This window comes from Prionailurus bengalensis, chromosome B4 (genome assembly GCF_016509475.1).
Source record: "Prionailurus bengalensis isolate Pbe53 chromosome B4, Fcat_Pben_1.1_paternal_pri, whole genome shotgun sequence".
Classification (NCBI taxonomy): domain Eukaryota; kingdom Metazoa; phylum Chordata; class Mammalia; order Carnivora; family Felidae; genus Prionailurus; species Prionailurus bengalensis.
In genome coordinates this window covers 103,848,590-103,867,660 of record NC_057358.1, presented here as the reverse complement: position 1 = coordinate 103,867,660, position 19,071 = coordinate 103,848,590, and the positions used below count along the sequence as shown (strand labels likewise).

Genomic DNA, 19,071 nt, shown 5'->3' with positions numbered 1-19,071 from the left:
TAAGTGGTGCATACAAATGGAAAATATGTCAAATGCAAGTGGTGTGTGGAGAATGTCTGTTATGCTCACTTTTAATTTTAAACTCACCTGAAATAAAACTCAATTGTTTTTTTTCCCCTTTTATGTTTGATAATCAGGAGGAGTAGATTACATCTTCTAAAAGGTAATAGATATGATCTTTATACAACTGTATTATAGAAACCGAGACAGAGAATAGGCATATAGGTATTTTTATGTTATACCCACTTTCTTGACAGAGAGTGTTACATTTATTTGGCTTGCAGGATCTCATTTTTTAAAGCATGAATTTGTATACATATTCCACCCAGACTCTTGAACAATAAAAGGGGGAAAGAAGAGTAATCCTTCTTGAGTTGTCTCAGAAAAAATTCTGAGGAAGTCAAGACTTAAAAGATTGTCAACTTCCTCTGCCCTCCTGTTGGTGGATTGAGGGTGGAGAATTCATGGCATCTGAAACCATTCTGGATCTTAACATATTTACAAAGTAGCTGGAGTTTGCTAGTGGCCTCACCAACTGTCAGGCCCCCACTTCCTTTACTTTGTCCACTGCTGACTGTTCTATATCCTCCACTACCACTGCCACAGCCACCATCTTGATGATCCGATCCAGAAAACCACTGCAGAAGTGAGAAAACCAGCCTCAAAGGAAGGATACCTCTGATAAAATTGAGTCCAAGGAACCCAGAGTGACCGAGTAGAAAACTGGAATAATAAAAATAATAATCATAATGCTGGATAACATTTATTAAGCAATTAGGGTGTGCCGAGAACTCTCCTAAGTGCTTCATATATGTTAAATTACTTAATCGTCACAACAATCCTGTAGGTATTAGGTAGTAGTTTAAATCTCATTTTAAAGAAAGAAAATGAGGCATGTAGGATTTTTTTTAAACCATTTCACAGCTAGTAAGTGATAGGGCCATGATTCAAACCCAGAAACATACATTCCAAAGCCTCTTTCTCTTAATCACTGTGCTACCCTGCCTTTTTCTTCGATGGCTCTTGCCCTTACGTGTCCCATCCTTCCTCACAGACATGTTCACATAAGCTTTCCAGGGATTCCTTCTCACCCTACTTACAGCTGGAGTTATGCAGTTCACCTTTACCACTCATCCCATACCTCAAAGCACTTCCATCACTTTGGTTTTATTAATTTCTTACTGCTGCCCTAAAAAATTACAAGTTTGGTGGCTTAAAAGAACACAAATTTATTGTCCTGTAATTTTGTAGGACCAAAGTCCAGCACAGTCTCACTGGGCTTTAGGAGGCTCCAGGGGAAAATTCATTTCCTTGACTTTTCCTGCTTCTAGAGGCTCTCCACATTCCTTGCCTCTTGGACCCTTTTCCTTCTTCAAAACCAGCAAAGGTGGTTAAGTCCTCACATTGCAGTGCTCTGACTTCTGCTTCCTCATCGCACCCACTCTCCTGGCTCCTTTTCTCTCTCCATCTTCCACTTTTAATTATATCGATTATAGATCCCACTTGGATAGTCCAGGTTAATATCCATATTTTAACATCAGCTGTTTAGGAATCTTAATTCCATCTACACCTTTAATTTCCCTGTAGCATGGAATCTACTAGGTATTAGGACGTGGCTATATTTGGGGTCCATTATTCTGCCTACCACAATGACTCATTAAAAAGTTAGCAAAGCAGGGGCACCTGGGTAGTGCAGTCAGTTAAACATCTGACTCTTGATTTTGGCTCGGGTCATGATCTCACATTTCGTGGGATTGAGCCCCGCAGACCTGGTTGGATTCTCTGTCTCCCTCTCCCTATGCCCCTCTCCTGCTCACTCACACGCAATCTCTCTTTCTGTCTCTCTAAATAAATAAATAAACATTAAATAAAATTAACAAAGCAATTTGATCAGTAAACTTTACACTAATATGGAAAAAGAGCTTTTATTTAAAAGCATAAAAAGAATAACTAATCTATGGAATTACAAAGCAAGGGAATAAGAGAAATAATGAGAACATTTGGTGCAGATGGTTCTTCCCGGTGGGTATTTCAGTGACCCACATTTTGGAAGCCCAGTCATCTCTCAGCTGCTGGCATATCCCTCAGGCCTACCCCCTCCCCTGGATAGATGAAAGGATCCAAGACTCTTACTAAAATTCACCTGTTCTGAGTCCCATTCCCTTCGGACGTGTAACTATATAATAAGTCAATTCATTAAAAATTCACTTGGTAATTAGGGGACCTGTAGGCAGTTATTCAATATAGGACTCAGTAAAATGGTCTGTTCGACAGAAAAAAAATATGTAAAACTCATAATAAAATATGTGGCAGTTAGCGAGCACTCCAAAGTGGTAGGGTAGTAGTAGAATTACAGTAGTAAAATGTCACTAACAGATACTGCTTGTGTGTAATATGTTGTTAGGTGACTCCTGAAGAAGCACAATGGTCTTGTGCATGGCTTTCAAGCCACACTGCAGGCCCCAGGGGCTTTTAGGCACATCTCTAGAAGGCATGCCAGCTGGAGAGTGTTGATGCAAAGTAGGCAGATTGCAAGGCCTGCCACAATTTGTGAAAATCTGTTTTGTGTATGATGCTTCGCATTCATTGAAATAAAAATATCCACAGCCTTGAAAAACAAAGATTGGAAACCACTGTTCTCTCTGGAAGGAATGATTCCATAATGGCGGAAGAGGGACAGGTCTTGGGGGAGTGTTCAGGGAGGCTGCTCCTCCAGATCTGACCATAAGGGCAGCTGCCTACTCTTTGCTACCTGGTGTCAGGCCTGAGACAGGCCTGATACCTGCTTCAGAGAAGGGATGTTGGTGCTTCCAGCCTGTCAGAGAGAAGCTTTGCTGACTGCACCTCAACAAGATCCCTGAGACTCACACCGTAAAGGTTATCTATCTTTTGCTTTTATGAAGAAAAACAGAGTCATCTGGAATAGGGAGGAAGAAATGTTTTACATTTGAAATGTTTCCAAACTGGGGTTCTGTCTTTCATTTTAAGGAATAACTGTGTCTTTTCCATCCTCATTCGATAATTACTTCCTTTGCAAACATCAAACAATTTTTTTTTCATATGTGGAAGATTGTGCATGAGTGATAGGGCCTAAAATAATCCTTGCTGTTCTCACATAGCACATGCTCTTTTGATATTTTTAGCATATTGTAGTTGACAAATGAATACTAATCACTCATTTCCCTTCACTCTTTTCCCTCCTTTCAGGTCCTTAAAGAGAGGCTACTTGATCAAACACCTGATAGTCACAAATTGGAAACCGTGCTTCACAATCCCAGCACATAATGAAAGGAAAAGACAACATTGATAATTATACCTGTCAAGAAGCTGTGACCACGTGATATATAAGTTCTTCACCCAGGCAACTCGACACCTTCTTTCTCTGGGGCTGAATCCCCACTGCTCACGCGCTCTTTACACACACAGACCTTCCATGCACTGCAGTGGGAATTCTCAGTGTGTAAAGGGAGCAGTTTTCCGGTCCGCAGACTGAAATAGTACAAGAAGAATAAAGTCCATGACTTTCCGATAAATCACCGGGCCAAGATTAAATGAATCTTTGTTCTACAGCTTTTCCAGAGATTAACAAATCCCTCATTAGGCTATAGTTTAAACTGCATCAGTTCAAGGTTGTCATCACTTAAAAGAAACCTACTCATTGCCCTATACCCTGACCTCTTCCACATCCATATTGCTGAGTTGTCTGAATTAGAATTCCAGTTAATTGCAAATTCCACCTTTATTCCCCTTATGCTATATTTATACTCTGTTCAGGTTCTAGAAGCAATTGGCTTTTTATTTTCTGTTTCCATGAATTTTATTATGCATTAATGGAGAGGGACAATTTTAGCTCAACTTTTGGTTTGCTAGAGACACGGATAGAGAACTCTAGTACTGTATATTTTTTTAATTTAACTATCACTTGTATCTATGATTATTAATTCTAACAATATAACATGTATTTATTCCACAAAATATATATTATCAGAGTGTATCTGTTACAAACTGAGGTCTTTTCTTACCAAATGTTATGAATCTGGTAAGAGAATACTAGCAAAGGACCTAGCTTCATGAACTGATCCTCCTGTGATATTTCCATATAACCCTGCTCTCGATATTTGTTTGTTAAGTTTTATATTTTTTGATTGATAAACTCTGGGTAAGTCAGAAATCTTTCTGTCTACACTGATATGTTGTCATAGAAATTTATTTAATATGTTAAAGCCTATGGCTTTACAAAACTCAATTATGATATATGTTCATACATATACAAATATATGTGTCACACAAGGTTTAAATCAGTTTCCCCAAAGACAAAGTGGATGTTTTTGGCAATCTAAGATCAAAAGTAGTATTCCTTTCAAAATTAGGCATATGTAAATGAGGATATTAATTTTGTGAATGAAAAATGCTGCTCCTTCTAGAGGGAAAAAATACGTAATTCATGACACACATTCATATAGGAAAATAGACAATGTGATATCATCTCTCAGAAAGTATCATTTGCTAGAAAATGAGCCACCTCTACAGATCTTCACTTTTGACTTATGGTAAATCTAAGCACATAAGTCTGATTTTACTCATTGGAATGAATAGAAAGCAATAATTATTTGCGCAGTTAAATACCTTAGGCACAAAAATGTACCTGAAAAAAGAATACACGTTCAGTTGAAACATTCTAGAAAGATGATTAAAACTGAGGCCAATATTTGAATGTTTCTTTTTCTCAAATGCAGAAATTGATTCCCCAACATAGATAAATTTTACATTTCAGATAGTCCCCCAAATTAGAAATTTATGAAGCTCACTTCAGGAGCTATTTCTTGAAAACAAAACAAAACCAATCAGAACTACCCAGTACATTTTATTTTGCCCTTTCAAAGGGTGTTATTATCAATACCAAGTTCTGCCTACTCTTCACAGTGCATCACCCAACAGAGAGCAAAGAGCAAGGAAGCTAGGAGGTACACCAATTCCAACAACCATCCTGAAAACATATCATTTTTTACTAGAGAGAAATGAGGGGGGAGGGGAGGGCAAGGGGGATGACCCTGAATGTTATGTAAAATAGGTTTACAAAAGAGATAAGCATGACTAAAGGGAGTGAATGGAGACTAAGTGAGTATTACTCAGTTTGAAAGAGGTAGTTCTCATTTTTATAAGAAAAATTTAATAAAACATATATTTTAGTTATCATTTAACAAAGAAATGTTAAAAGCTATTCAGGCAATGCCACAGATTCTCATAAAGGGAGATATTTGCACCCTTGTAATGAGAAAATGGTCATTTCAACACATTTCAATGCCTTGTATAAATTTGAAGTTTAAGATACGTTTTCATTTAGCCATAAGTGTATGGTTGATATTAAATTATCATATATTTTCACATCAATATAAATCTTATCATGGTGTTACAGAAGCAGCTATCAAGTGAGCAGATACTTTACGTTTGTGTTTTCTAGATGTCTTTGTATGTTATGCTTCATTTGCATAATGGTTAAATGCTAATAAATGTATGCCAAGTCCTTTGTCAAAGTGAAGGGGAAATCCATCACAACTAAGGTATCTAAAGACAGAGTACATGTCACGGTGGTCCTACATACAAATGATACAATGGCTGGTCTTTTTTTTTTTTTTTTTTTTTTTTTTCAGTAAAATCTGGGTATTGAAATATAAACCTTCCCTTAAAGTTTTAATCAAAAGTAGCTGACCCTAAGACTTAGAGAGGTCCTTTTGAGGTTCTCTAAGTTTCACTGAAGCCGGAGGGAAAGGGAAAAAATTGTACTAATGTTGTTTACTATTAATGATCTTGGTAGAGCTATTGGCATGTCCAAAGTCATATTAAAGACATAACAGGTGCCTCTTACATAAAGCTCAATCCTGAATATCATAAATAAATTAGATATTCAAAGTTAGGGGGAAAATCTGGTATGACTGTATCTTCTTGATCCTGGTGAATTTTAGTTCTTTCCCCTGGTCAGATTGGTGGCCAGATTTTTCTAAACTCTTTTCTGCGGTGATTTTGAAGGCCAGTACTCGGAGCATACTTCAGTAAAAAAAAAAAAAAAAAAGAAAGAAAGAAAGAAAAAAAAACAAACCTGAACCTTTTCATTTGGAGCATTTACATTTTGATTCTGTTCCCATTTGAAATAGAACATCCGCATGGAGATAATGAGCTTAAGTTACAATTGACTTTGGAAAGAATAACAGACTTTTGTGCTCCCTCAATCATGTAATCAATAGGGAATTCTCTTGTTATGTGAACTACCACTATCTTTTAAGACAATGCTAAGATCTAAATGCAAAATCTAGCTTTCAGGGGCTTTTTAAGAATTCAAGGCTGTCTCGGAAGAACTTGGCTAGAGATGGATTACATCAATTTACAAATGCAGTTCTCAACCCGTGACAAATCAAACTGATGTGATCTCAGTTCATTTTACTCAGCTGTGCCTATAGGACTCCAAGACGTTGGGATATTTTGTCTACATTATCTTACGCCTCTATAGATATCTGTTAATGTGTGAATACTGTCTGAGTTTCTCATCTTTTAGCTGGTTTGTGTTTATTATACAGCCTGTTAACAAAGACTAGCTTTAGATAGCATTGTGAAGTAGAAAGCAATGTTCTGAAGATTCAGGGAAGCCAGTGTTAGGCAGTATCTCCCCAAAAATGGGGCAGTCCTACCCATCTCGTCCCTCTCTGGATCATAAACTCCAGGAGCGAAAGGTCTGTGACTGCATTGTGAACTGCCGTTTCCCTGGCATCTGGTATGATGCTTGGCACACAATAGGCGCTCAGTTGGTGTTTGTTGAATGAATGAACAATTGGATAGGTTGATAGACAAATAAGTGAATGTTGCTTTCAGATAATCTGAAAATTTTCACCAATTTACAGTAATTGGCACTGTAATTTCTGAATTTCATAGTCAGAACCAGATTTACTCTTTTCATAAATAAATGCTTTTCAGATATATGAATTTGGAATCAATTACTTCAAAAGCTTCAAGGATTTGAGGGCATTTAGATAAGGGATAGTGTCTGGGGAGTAAGATATTTTAACAATGAATAAAACTCAGCCTTTCTAGTTTTTTCTGAAAGCTCCCTGAGTTATTTTGCAAGGGCGATTAAAACATAAAACCCCAGTTATGAATTTTATAAAATATTATGTTTTAATTTTTAAAAAGGAAGAGAAGTCTTGTCATCAAGCACATTTTTAATATCTCTTTCAATGTTTTATCTCTTTACTAGTGACATTTCTCTAAGGAGTTCCTAGTAATTGGAGACACATCTCTAAATCTTCTGCTTTCAAAAGATCGCTTCTTTCCTATTTGATTTCTAGGATGTACCTGAGCTAATGCTTAATGGCATAGCAATTAAGACTTTTCCACGTGTTTATTCCTTTAACAAATATTTTTTGTGCACCTAGTACATTGCTAGGTCCTAGAAATGTAATGGCAAACAAGACAGACCTAGTGCCCTCCTGGAACTTACTATGAGGAACTCCTCAACACTTTGGTAGAGTTTATTCTCCATCGGGTCCCTCTTCACAGCCGACAGAAGAAATAAAATCCCTAACTCCGTGGAAATCATGAAAGAACCCCCTGCAGACACTTAATTGAACTTGCTTTTCAGACACATCACCCAAAAATACTGCTCAGTTTATCCATACACCATAGTTCTACCCCAGCAAGGTAGGTAAGTCATAATTTATTCATAATGAACACTTACTGAACTCTCACTAGATTCTACTGTTCTTGGTACTTTCCATAGACTACATCATTGAATCCCTTCAACAACTCCAGTAGGTTTCGTTTTATAGACAAGAAAACTGAGGCACAGATACGTGACTTGTCCAAGGTCACACAGCTAGCAGATGAAATGGGGATTTGAACCCATGTGGTGTAACACAAGAGTTCATGTGTCGAACCATTATCTGTGGTTTGGGGGACACCATTACATTAAAAATAGGAGTCATTAATATAAATGGGTCACTGTATATAAAAGTTCTTTGAAGTTGTAAAGTAGTATGCAAAAACATAGTAGTGAAGTTATTATGCTCAACAGACCACATCAGTGGCAGAAGCAGACTAAGAACTCAGTCATGTTACAGCTTACTCTTGTGAAGAATACTTCAAGCCAGGGACACGGATAAAGTACAGATCCAGGAAATTTCTGACATGTGGGAAATATGTCACTTTTCAGAATTATTTGTTAGCCACTGTGTCTATCTGGTGCTACAAGAAACAAAATCCCTTGCTGTAAGGGCTTAACATAAGTACACAGTGTGGAGCTGAACCAAGGATATTTCACATTTATGGGAAAAGATTGGGCAATAGTACTATTTTCTCACCATTGCATGTGATCGCGTCTTTCCAATTGTTTTCTTCATTTTTCTGAAAGAGCTGCAAAATTGTGCAGTGGTTCAACCTGACCAAAGTGGTATTATGCTGCTGGGAAGTAAAAGTATTAGACACCAGACTGGAAGTATTGTCTTCATTATCAAATGACTTTTAAGTTCATTTAAAATATGGATATTGAAAGATGTTTAGATGCTGATGGTGCCTGAATATTTAGACGCCAAGTTCCTTGCCCTTCTTCATTCCAGACCATACAGTGGGGGTCACACTACTGAGGGGTAGATTCTAAAGCCAATAGGAAAGGCAGAAATTGAGATTGGCCTAATGTTAGAACCATAATCAGATGGATGTGACCACATTTCCAGAGGCTAACAGGAACTGACACCTGGGGGTAGAGGGAACACCTGCTTCCATCTGATTCACTCACCAAGACGGATCCCACACATGATTTACATCTGTTCTCTCTCTGCCCCTCCCAGTCAAATGGGCATGTTCTACGTCTTAAGTGCTGGTTCCTATTGGTGGCAGCAAGGAACCTTCTTAAAACTTTTAATACATCATTATTCTTCCCTAAGAAATTAGCCCTTTCAAAATAATTAACATTTTGCAAAATTTAGCTTTGCACATAATACGCCAATGGGGAAATTCAAATACTTTATTTCCAAGGTCATACTTTTTAACATCTCTCTACCTGCCTTTTGTCACCTTTATTTTTACTGATACTACCATTCTCTGTACAAATATTGTCCTCTTCCTCACTTAACGTTTACATCGATTCTTAGACTTTTTAGATTTCACCTTGGCAAAGTCTTTTGAAACTATCTTCTCTTACCCATTCTAACTATTCCTACCCATGCATAGCACCTTAGTATTTTTTAACCAGGACTTTCATGAACTTTTAACTGTTGTCACAATGAACATGTCTCCCTAAATTTCCCTATATATTGATGATAGGTAACTCGCTGTATTCCTTTGTTCAAAATCCTCTGATGGGTCCCCTCTTTCTCTCTCTCTCTCTCTCTCTCTCTCACACACACACACACACACACACACACAAAATCACATTCTTAGTCTGAACCAGAACACTAATCTGGTGTTGGGGAAGGAGGATGTTATAGTGCTCTCCCATCCACAAGTGCAAAACCTAGAATACAAAATGTGATGATATTGAAGTCTGGTGTATGGACTTTGAAATAGAAGTCATGGGATTTCATGACACTGAAACAATTACAAGTTCTTTTTCAAGGTGAAGTTAAATGCAAAGAGAGACTAGCAGTGTTGTATAGTGAAGATACCAAGATTCCATCAAACAGTGACCCACAAATTCCAAAGTATTTGCTTGAGATGTATGTATGTGTGTATGTGGATGGATAGGCCACCATGCCAACATTAGGGAGAGGTATAGGTTGAGATATATTTCCATACTATATGGGATGAGTGTATTTCCTTCCTAGATAGCACTGCAGTTTTAGCCATCTTGCTCTTTTCTAAAAAATTAGTTATTTATTTTTATTTTTGAAACAAAGCATGAGCAGGGGAGGGGCAGAGAGAGAGGGAGACACAGAATCCGAAGCAGGCTCCAGGCTCTGAACTGTCAGCACAGAGCCTGACACCGAGCTCAAACTCATGGACAGTGAGATCATGACCTGAGCTGAAGTCTGATGCTTAACCAACTGAGCCACCCAGGTGCCCCACTATCTTGTAGTCCAAGTTGACCACTACCTATTGCTGGAAACTGTCTCAAACTTTCTTTCCCCTGAGCTTTTGGTTATTTCTGAAATGCTTCTGTCTTTCCTGTATCTGTGCCTGCAAAAAAAATTTAAGGCACATTTCAAATGGTCCCTCTTCCAAGAAGCTTTTTCTTATTTTTCCACCCATATGTTATCTACCCCATCATCAAACTCCACTGTGACATTTGTACCATTCTTTAGCTCTTTTCTTAGCTTCCCTTATGGTATACCTATTTGTGTCTTTATCATCCTAATTTGCCCCACAGTTAGTAATTATGTATGGAGTGGGTGTTAATATTTCTTAAAAGGAATTACCTTTCACTTGTCAACTTCACAGAATGGCTTCTGCATTATTTTGGGGTCTCAGTGTTCTGAAGCTCACCCGTGAAATTCATCTGAATTGAGAACTCAACACCAGACACTTTTAAAAAAGAAAAAATGCTAATTACTGAGCATTTTTATTAAAAGGAAAAGAAAAGGTACAGAATAGTGTTAATTCTTATCACTGATTTCCTAGGTTTTTCTGATCTGACTTTTTGCTCTTAGGATGAATGTGAAAGTTGATGTAAATATTTTAGATATCACCACCACCCCTCCTACACACATACACATACATAATGGCGTTACCGCTGATTTATTCCCACATATAAAATTGGTTGCATATTTCATGGGAAAACAATGGTAAAGGGTAAAATTAGGTTTTGAGTGAGCAACTGAACAAACAAAATGGACACCATAATGGTACTTCTGATTTTACTCCAGTCCTTTATTGATGGTCCTGCCTATCTCTGCTGTTCATTAGAATATAAACTTATCTACTGGTTATTAGTCCTCTCCCTTCCCAGGCCACCAGGCCATACATCAGCAAGAGGGAATTGGGAGACTAAATACATTGTTTTGACAGCTTTAGTTCATATAGGAAAAGTTAATAGAAATCAAAGCATTTCTCCAGCCCTAGTCACACATCATGTTCTTTTGTACGGCCAACACAAAGGTTTATCTGAGTATGACATTTATATAACAAACATATTCAACACTTAATTTAAACACAATACTAATTTATTTCTCCCCACAGGATAGAAACACAGTATCTTAAAGGAAAATTCCCACACATAGATTAAGACCTGCACTTTTTTTTTTATTCTTTAAGTTAGAATGATTACAAACAGAACTCCGAGAAATCTCCTACATTAACACAAGATAGTTTCAAAGAGTTTAATTGCTACCTGTGTAATAAATTTCCCATGGGCTTTTTCCCCATTAACTGCACTTTACCTAAAAGATTTAAGCGTGGGAGGCTGACTGGCAGCCATGGAAGGAGACCCACAGAGGGTCCACACCTGGATGTTTTGTAACACAGCTTCCCGGGATCTCATCCCTAGCTTTGCAGATCCAGGCTCACTTGTTTTTTTCTAGGAATACTCAGGGATAGTCTTAGTTAATGCCTGTTTTCTCAAAGTAATCACTAAAAGCACTCCCTTTAACTCTTAGAAGTGCCCCAATTTAGACAACACATTATGTTGTCAACTTACCTAGAAGTGGTGAAGCTCTAGGATGATGGTTCCTGTTAACCCTCCTCAATTCACCAGATAATTATAAGGATTCTTTCTTGTTACAAGTAATCAAAACACGACCCAATAGAGCTTGAGCAAAAAAGAGAATTAACCACCTCCAAAGCAGGTCAGATTTCAGTCTCAATGTTGATAGCTTTCTCATTTCGTCATACCCCTTTCTCCCTTCCTCAACTCTGCTTCTCTCTCCTCTTCATGGCCCTTTTTCTCCCTGCTGTACTCAGTTCGTTCATCTTCCTTATCTGTTCCTTTCCTAATCCTGTGTAGCACCACACCTATATCCTTATAGCTCTTAATCTAAAAGGGAAACTAGACTCTTTTCCTCAGAGTCTATATTCACACAGACTCCGAATGGTCTTGAATCGAATCACCATGGGAAAAAGTGACATGAATGGCTCAGTCTGGCTCACGTCCTCATGTCTACTGAGTGTTCACTTTTTAGCTGTAGAGAAACCAATATGAGTAGCATACAAACACTTCTACTACAAGGCAAGCTAAGAGAAGAACTACAAAGGGGACATGATATAAAAATGAGGGTTCAATTATAGGAAAGAAGACATTGCCTGAAGAAATTCGAAAAATCTTGGAAGAAATGCCAATTGAAATGGATGTTAAAAGTTAAGCGGGATTTTGGAAGAGCACTGAGATAGCTGTTGACTGGAGGAGGAGCACTCCCCCAGATCTTGGGCTTAAAACCATAATCTTTCATTCAGTTTTTAATTCTGAAGCCCACCAGTTTAGGCTGGGCTCAGAGACAGTTATTTTGGGAGTGGCTGGTTGGGCTTCCTCATGTGTCCATAGTCAGTTGCACATCAGCTCAGCAGCTTAGCTGACTACGGTTGGCTGACTTCTAACTGAGGTAGCTCAGCAATCCTCTACTCCAGCAGGCTAATTTGGCCTTGTTCTCTTGACAAAAGAAGGATTGAAGAGAGAGTAGAAGTCCACAAAGCCTTTTGAGAATTTAGCTCAGACCAACACAATGTCACTTCCCCACATTCTATTGACTACAAGTCACAGGGCTAGCCTAGACTCAAGGACTGGGGAAAGAGTCTCTACCTTTTGATAGGAGAAGTTCAATACAAAGGGCATGGATACACAGAGGGACATAAAACTGAGCCATTTGAGGTCAGTCTGCAACAATGTTTTTACTAAAATAAGATGGTTGTAAAAGCATCTGCTTAGGCAAAGCTACAGTTAAGAGCTAGCTAACATTTATTGCTTATTGTGTTTAAGCAGTAACATTTAAGCTTATTGTGTGCCAGGCACTGTTCTAAGAGTTCAACATATATTGACACGTTCTAAGTCTTACAACATCTTTCATTTCCGAGAAATAGGCTACCTGCGTATGGAAATCTAGATGTGGCTTATTATTAGGTTTATTATTATTAGCAAACATAGTTGAGTCCAGGGCCAGAGATTCCCTATTGTCCCTCATCAAAAGTCATATTTCTCTGCATATTTGGGTTCCCAGATGCCTATGTAGAATATGACAGCCAGTAGGATGATGTATTAGTCAATGTTCTCCAAAGAAAACAGAACCAATGAGAGATGGATGGATAGATAGATAGATAGATAGATAGATAATTTATTATAGGCATTGGTTCATGTTACACATTAGTATGGACGGCAAGAAGTCCCACAATCTGCCATCTGCAAACTAGAGAACCAGGAAAGCCGGTGGTGAAATTCAGTCTGAGTCTGAAGGCCTTAAGGCCTCCTGAGAGCCACGAGTGGCTATGTCAAAGGGCAGGAAAAGATGGATGGATGTCCCAGTTCTGGCAAGAGAGCAAATTCACTCTTCCTTTGCTTTTTTGTTCTATTTAGGTCCTTAATGGACTGAGTGATGTCCACCTGCATTGATGAGAGTGATCTTTACTCAGTCTACTGATTGATATGCTAATCCTTTCCAGAAACATTTTCACAGACACTCCCAGAAATAACATTTTATCAGCTCTCTGAACATCTCTTATCTCAGTCAAGATGACACATAAAATTAATTATCACAGATGATACCAACCTCTTCCTCCAAACAGAATGCAATCTACTGAGGCAGATATAATAGGATGCTGAGAGGATTTTTTTTCCATTGGTCATAATTATGGCTAAGGCTTGAAGCTGAAATCAGAATTTACCAAACATTACCATAATATAAATACAGCTTTAGACTTTCTAACAGGTAGTAGAATTGGCTCCACTCACTTTAACCCCTACTCCATCACCAAAAATCATAACAGCAGAGAGAAAGAGAGAGAGAGAGAGAGAGAGAGATACAGAATACAATATTTTTAGAGAGAAAGTTTTCCATCTCTGCCTCCACTCCCATCCAGCTCAAGCCATGTGAGAGAGGGGAGCTTCAAGGCAATCTCTCACAGAGGTGTAAGTGTAACTATAGGAAAACATCACTGGGAACTCATTCCCTTGCTGAATGATTGCTGAGCTGTGGAAATCCGTAGTTCCCATGGTGCCATTGCATCTGGAGCTGAGTGTAATGATAGGGTTCTCAGGAAAGTTTTGAGATGTGTCCCTTCGGTGTGGGGGTACACATGAACAAGGATGCCAAAGACAGGGAGCCTCCTCTAGGCCCTGTCCCCAAGGCTTGAAGGGAATGTGGTGGGAAGAAGATAGGGACAAATCTCTGCCTCATTGCAATACCCTGTGGCCCTCAGGGTACACAGAAGAGGGTTCTCAGCAGTGCCAGTGGGTCCATGTGATGAAGTATAGATTAGAGGAGGGACTTGAGTAAATTTGGATGTTACATCAATGTCAAGTTGTTATACAAGCTTCTAAATGCTTATTCTCACTTATTTTTGCCTCTCCCCAGTAGTAAACCATTCATGGACCAGAAAGAGTCCGTGAACCACACTTTGAGCATGAAAGGGAGAAGATTTTGCCAGAATATGTCACTTTGCCATGAGGATTATTTTGAGCTCAAGGCAATCAAGACCCAACAGACTTAAGAAAAACTTTTACCTTTTCCTTAATTACCTAAAAGAATTTAAATGTGGGCCTGGCCCAGAAAGAGACCTAGTATGAGATAAAATTTCTATCTGAAAGACCTAACTGTAAGGCAAGGCAAACATCTAATTACTAAATTAAACATCTGTTCTTCTTCTTATTGCCTTGTGAATTACTCTCCTCTCCTTTGAAGGCCCCTATCCCATTCCATAGCTCTGGATAGCATATAAGCCTCAATTGCCTGACATGCCCTGGAATCTTATATATATATTTAGGGCTCCTGTACGGACTAAATTAAACTTGTTTTTCTCCTATTGATCTGTCATATGTCAACTTAATTATTACAGCAACCAACGAACCTAGAAGGAAAGAAGGTAAAAAGTTTCCACCCCTTCAAATAGTACAGCTTATGTACACTCTGCAGAAGAACTTTGTATCAAATGTAAACATTGCAGTTTTAAATAGAACCAAGATTTAACTTCAACAAACAAAAGCAACCAGAAAGTTGTGGAATCTGCCCAAGATATTGTCAAATAAGATTGCAAGGGGGAATTCAAAAAACACATTGCTGAAAAAAAAAGTAGTTGAAAAACAAACAAATGTCATTTATACCACAGGATATAAAGATTTTTCAATAAACTCATGAACATATAATAATTCTGTTACATTCTAATTTTAAACTTTTTTTTTTTTTTTACTTTTTGCGAGTGCTTCCATTTGAAGAAAGTCCAATTACAACAATGAATCTGCTTCAAAATTTAACCAATCAGAGCAAAAGCCCTGTGTGATGTTATTTATAAGAGATATTTGGTCTATGCTTGGCACAAAGCTCCTAAAACCCTTGGAATTTCCTGTGAAAAGAGTGGTAGAGGCATCTTTGGTTATGTTAATGAAGTGATTTTTGGAGAGTCCCTCGGTCACCTAAGGATGTGGGCTAATTGCCAGTGGAGCCAATTCCATGATTAGAAGGTTGGAATTTTCAGACTACCCCTACTCTCCCAGGAGAGAGATTGAGTTCATTCACCAACGCCAATGATGTGATCGATCATGCTGATGTAATGAGGCCTCCATAAAAACCCCAGCAGTCAGAGAGCTTCCCGGTTGGTGAACCCGTGGAGATTTAGAGACAGTGCTGGGCTGCAAGAGGGTGTGGAAACTCCATGCTTTTTCTCCACATCTTGCCCTACGCTCTTCTTGACTTACGTCCTTTTATAATAAACCAGCAATCTAGTAAATAAAGAGTTTCTCTAAGTTCTGTGAGCTGCTCTAGCAAATTGGTGGAAACCAAGGTGGAGGTCATTGGAACCTCCAGTCTATAGCTGGTTAGAATATCAGCTGGAGACACCCCACACAGTGAAGTTCATGTAGTGTTTCCTGAGTCTAAAATGAAATCTCTTCAGTGCTCATCTTATCACCTGTTCCATTTAGATGAAGCTTGGTTCAGGTCAGAGAGAAGCATACAAACTTCTCAGAGAAAAGTTTGCTTTCCCAGCCTGCTAAAGAAATTGGATAGGCCAATAGATAGAGACCTATTTGTAGTTCTCTGCTGAGAAACTTTCAGAAATGTATGTGTTCAGGAAAAAAGCAAGCAATTGGACCTACAATTTTCATTTCAAACGTACTTTTAGAGAGGGATCGCACTCAACATAGCATTGAGAGATTTGCATTTCTTGTTTAGTATTACACAGAAATACATCACATATAAAGATGTCGTTATCATGCATCTCTTGACTGATATTGAACAAAGAAAGTCGAACTCATGCTCCTTTTCCCAAAAGAGTCTGAAGCTGCTATGTAAAAACTCGACAGTCGTGGCTTACCTTCTCTGGCCAGTGCTTACAGTACAAACTGCACCTGTATTTTTTTTGTCTTTCAACAAAAAATACTTCTGTCTTGAGAGCTGTTTCTAATCATGGGAAGCATGGTAAATTCAGTGAGAATTGTCATTTGTTACAAAATGTTGGGGAGGGGGCCCTACATGAAATTGAGGTTCTTAAGTTGTTTGGATTTTGTTTTCTCTGTTCTATGAAGATGATGGTAAAGACTTGAAGAGTAGCAAATTCAAACAGTGTAAGTAGGTCTCTTTCCCAATTGAATATCGTTTCATCCTGGGGATGGCATTAAGAGGTTGGCCTTTTATTTAAATATAAATCCATTACCCACACTTTATTCTTAGAGGAAACTGAATCACCGTTTGGTGTGTGTATGAGTGTGTGCTCGTGCGTGTTAAAGAAAAAGAAAAGGAACCAGAGGAAAGCCTTGGTCTTATCACTCCAGCGATTGAGAAGCATTTCCCAAAACACTAATTTTCCTCTCTCTTCCAGGAATGACTCTTAATCTTGCTTCTCTACTTTTTTGTTTCCTAACAACTGACCTCCCAGACTATAGCTCTGTACACTTGCAATTAAGCAAAGAGAAATTTGTAGACACGTTAGGATATACGTGTTATATCATAAAAGGGTCATTTAAAACTTTCAATGAAATTAAGAAAACAGTGACATAACCTAATGCAGGACCTACCTGCTAACAAAAGAAGAGACAAGGAGCTTCCAAATGCAAATTTGAAATATTATATATTTTTTAATGCGGCCTGGAAATTGACACATGGCTTGCAACTGCAATTTTCGATCTGACCACCAGGTAGCAGACAAAGCCTCTTCAATCACTTAGACATGAAAATGTCAAAAACTTACCACAAAGGGAATGCCAACACAATGGTTCTTTTGCTTTAAAGATAAAGGATGCCAGAAGGGGTAAGTTAACAGAACAGCTCAGTACTTTTTCATCTCAATATATTTAAAGGGTTTAACAACCATCATTTTGCTGGTTTGAATTGAGAAAAGTGTCTCCTCTCACTGGAGGTGAGCCAGTACTAAAGGAAATGTGTGCCTCTATACCCTGCTTACTTCCTGAAGTTACTTCACATATCTAAAGAAAGCGGACATGGTGATATCACCATAGTTAACCTGCAGACATGGACTTCCCTAGGAGTTCTCCTTAGTCCTAGCAAATCTAGCTGAAAGAATACAAGCGAGTTCACGATTTCACTTAGTGTGTAGGTGCCAGGAAAGAGTTTAGTTTAGTCACTGGCACATTTTAAATTAAATTCCAAGCCATCAACTATCCAAGCCACACAGTCATGGTAAATATTCTTGTTTACAGGCAAGTTTAAACAAGTTATTCTTTAGTACATAAGATCACCATGCCATGGGCCTTTAATTTAAATTAATCATTTAGGGGCCCCTGGGTGGCGCAGTCGGTTAAGTGTCTGACTTCAGCCAGGTCACGATCTCGCGGTCCGGGAGTTCCCGCGTCAGGCTCTGGGCTGATGGCTCAGAGCCTGGAGCCTGTTTCCGATTCTGTGTCTCCCTCTCTCTCTGCCCCTCCCCCGTTCATGCTCTGTCTCTCTCTGTCCCAAAAAAAAAATAAATAAACGTTGAAAAAAAAATTTTAAGTAATCATTTAATGTTTAAAAACCTCCCCTGGTTTAATGTTTAAACAGGCCTTTTCCATAAAATAATCAGTCTTGGAATTGATTTGGAAAATCTGTCTGAAATCTGCAAATCCTAATCTTCCCTTCCCAGTTCCTGAACTCTTTTTCACTCTCTAACCTCATCTTCCATCTTCAAGCACCAGTGTATACGAGATTGATAAACACCTGTTGTCACAACCTCAGTTGCTAGAAAAGACAGAGTGACCAGTTTTCAAAGCTACCCTTCTGGGCACCAACTGCAGGTTTATAGGGCTTGAGTACTTAAGCTGAAGGAAGGAGGCACAGCACAAAACTTTAGATTCAGAATGCTGGGTTTAAATCCCAGCTCTGCCTTTCCTAGCAATTCCTTAACTTTTGTGCCATTTCTCTTCCTCTTTTGTAAAGCAGAGAGAGTAGTCGTAGGACCCGGCTGTAGTTGTGGAGCTGCTTAAGCCTTAAGTGAGATCATGGGACCGTGTGCCTGGCATGTTGCAAACTCTTAATGAGTGTTAGTTATATATCTTCATTACAAGGGAGTTTTTTGTTTTGTTTTGTTTTGTTTTGTTTTGTTTTAATAAACCTCTTCTCGAGTGACTGGAATCATTACCCGTGGCAGGTATTCCCTTAAATAGGCCAGAGCATTCTGAGCTGGGCTGTGATTTAATGCCTAGACTGCAGTTTGAAAGAACTGTTCACGACAACAATGCCATCTGTGTAACCCTGCACAAGTCATCCAATCTTTTTGAAAAATGAACCCCTCGATCTGTAAAGAAATGATATTGACTAGACCAACAAATATTGTAGTCTCAAAGCTGTTTCTCAACTAAGGAGTATTAAGGTAGGATCTCAGATGACTAAGACATCTCAAGCCCAGCACATCCAAAACCAAACTCCTGACCACACCCTCTCTGCACAGTCAGCAACCCTGTCTTAATTTATGGCAGCTCCAACCTGCCAGTTGCTTGAGCTGTATACACTGGAGTGACCC

General features: G+C 38.6%; 1 protein-coding gene across 1 annotated transcript in view; it reads left to right on the top strand.

The window, feature by feature from the left end:
• The window catches only part of LIN7A (lin-7 homolog A, crumbs cell polarity complex component), a 128,106-nt gene extending 119,632 nt beyond the window's left edge, over positions 1 to 8,474 (top strand). The window contains exon 6 of the mRNA XM_043561605.1: positions 3,208 to 8,474. The gene's annotated coding sequence lies outside the window, so the exon portion shown is untranslated. The remainder of the gene's footprint in view (positions 1 to 3,207) is intronic.
• The last annotated feature ends 10,597 nt before the right edge of the window (positions 8,475 to 19,071 follow it).